At 40.4% G+C, this 2499-nt stretch overlaps 1 protein-coding gene across 1 annotated transcript in view; it reads right to left on the reverse strand.

Annotated features, from left to right (window-relative positions):
• Window positions 1-2499, reverse strand: part of gse1 (Gse1 coiled-coil protein) — a 164612-nt gene that overhangs the window by 134161 nt on the left and 27952 nt on the right. The gene's annotated exons all lie outside the window — the stretch shown is intronic.

Raw genomic sequence — 2499 nt, forward strand, 5'->3', positions numbered from 1 at the left:
CAGTTGCAGCAATAACAGCCAGGAGACAGTCACCGGTCTCCACGTTTGGTGAGGTGCTGATGTCTACAACAACAAGGTTACTTGTTCATGACCTGTGATTATTCTGCATCTTGATGAATCCACTTTTTGTGCAGGTTAACATTCAAAGTGAACCCTTGGATTTAATAACTGGTTAACCCTCCTATGGCAGCAATAATTTTAACCAAGTTGAAGTTATTTAAGCAGACTATGTTTATCATGTAACGGGATTTAGATGAAGATCAGAACATATTTTATGACAAATTCATGGAGAAATCCAAAGGATTCACATACTTTTTCTTGCAACTGTACATGTTTTAAGATAAAGAGAATTATGGGGAGGGGGATTTACCACCGTTTTGTCACAGGTGTTGCATCATATGTGGATATCCCAGTACTGAACATCTCTAGAACCAGTCATCCTGTGGGGCAGCTGTGCATCAGCTGCAACATAGCTCCAAGGGACTGGCCTCCATGCCTCAGGCCAGTCAGAGGGCTCTGCCTGGGCAGATCCCCGTCTCTGTGGGCCTAATGCCTTCCAGCCTCTGCTCCAGAGAGGAACATCATATGCTCCAGCTAATCACCGATTCTAGCCTGATCCATAGAGAAGATCTAACCCACAATGACCACACTTCAACAACACTTCTGTAGTAATTGATTAGATGTCACATGTCTCAATGCTGTGGTCTGTCTCTGTTTTTTTTAATCTCTGTGTTTGGGCACTTTGCAGTCTGGTCAAAGACTCAATAAAACACAGCATCTGTTCAGTTTTGAACATCAGGCAAAAAAAAAAAGAAAAAAAAAATCTCCATGTGCATCCATCTGTGCCTCTTTCTCACATAGCTAATGCAATGTAGATTGTTATGCACAGATTTTTGACAGTTATGTTATATTGGCCATAATAAAAACTACAATCTAGGACATTCAGAAGGAAATGAAAAGCTAACCGTAACTCATTAAAACACCTCTCCTTTCAAAGGTAGCATAATGTGCTTTTAGAAAACATTGTGTTGTTTATCTTGTCAGTAACTAGATCTGAAGTGGCACAGAGCAAGAAAGAAATAAAAAAAGAAAGCAGTAATAATAATAAAAAAAAACATGGAGTGCATCCATATTTAAGATGCAAACAACAGAGTCTCCTGACATCAGAAATGGTCTCATGTAACCAACTTTTAACAACAAAATCATCATCTTTCCCCATAAAGAAATGTAAGTGCTTTTTAAGAGTACACACACTTACAAAACAGCAAATTGTTGAATCACTTTTAAAGTCATCAATCCATTGATGATTGTCTTTTTGAAATGTGATGGCAGTCCTTGCACTCCACTCTTCTTCAAAGTCGCACAGTTCTAGCTCACTTGTATGCTCAGAGAAGCAGATCTTAGTCTCACCATAAAATTCCTCACCACACACAAACACTGACAAATCCCTGAAGACTTCATGCATCACTGCACAACCTCTATCTCAATCCCATCACTCCTCCTTCACTCTGCTGCAGCCCGCCTGATAAAAGGCGTCCTCAGCTGGACCTGTTGCAGAGAAATGCATGTTAAGTTCATGTTAGGATCTGTGAAGCACCGCCCCTGTGATCCCATTAAAAGGCCAGATTTCCAGAACAGCACTCTCAACCTGCTCCCTCTGCTTAGTCTCTGTTTCTGTCTCTCTTCCACTCTCCTCCAGACCTTCTGAGGGGTCCACTGGCTTAACAAGATTGATCACCTCTAACTCCTTGTACTCCTTGCTAAATCAATGGCTCTTTGTCTGGTTAAGAGCTGAAAGGTGGTGCCTTCATTGTGTGTGCGTCTTCACTGAAATGGAAAAAAAAAGCAATAAAGTACACCTGGAGACTTCAGCTTTTACTGTAGAGAGGAACACCAAAAACATAAAGCTTTGTTTCAGTGTTTCATACAGGAATGACTCGAAGAAATTTAAATCCCACCCGATCATCATTTGATCTTTTGTAAAAGTGTTCCTTACGCTTCAATTTTTAAAACTGTCGTTTTCTTGGACATAGTTTCTGCAGAGCGGCAGGAGTCCATGAGAAATTCACCTCTGAATTCTGCAGAGTAAGCCTGCCCTTATTACCCACTATCCCTTTGCTGGATTACAGCTCCTTAAAACTCCAACCTGAGGTTAATGGTGCAAAAAAAAAAAAAAATGGCGAGCACTATTTGAGCTATCCAACCACACAGTTTAGGAGCAGATACCAGCTCGGACAAAGAAAGCGACATCGTTAATGGATCTATTTGTCTGCAAATGGATACATCGGAATGAAGCGGACCAGGAAGCTTGTGGCCTGCCGATTGTAGTTTATGTGTAGCAACTACAAGCTTTTTCATATGACCTTTTTTCATCTGCTTCTGGTTCACAACAATTTGAACAAATAAATACTCAGAAATGCACGTTTCATCCTAATTTTCTTTATCTGTGTCCTCTATCATGAGAAAAATACCACAAGAACATGCTAAAAACACCAAAAA

This window comes from Oryzias melastigma, linkage group LG3, assembly GCF_002922805.2.
Source record: "Oryzias melastigma strain HK-1 linkage group LG3, ASM292280v2, whole genome shotgun sequence".
NCBI classification, from domain to species: Eukaryota; Metazoa; Chordata; class Actinopteri; order Beloniformes; family Adrianichthyidae; genus Oryzias; species Oryzias melastigma.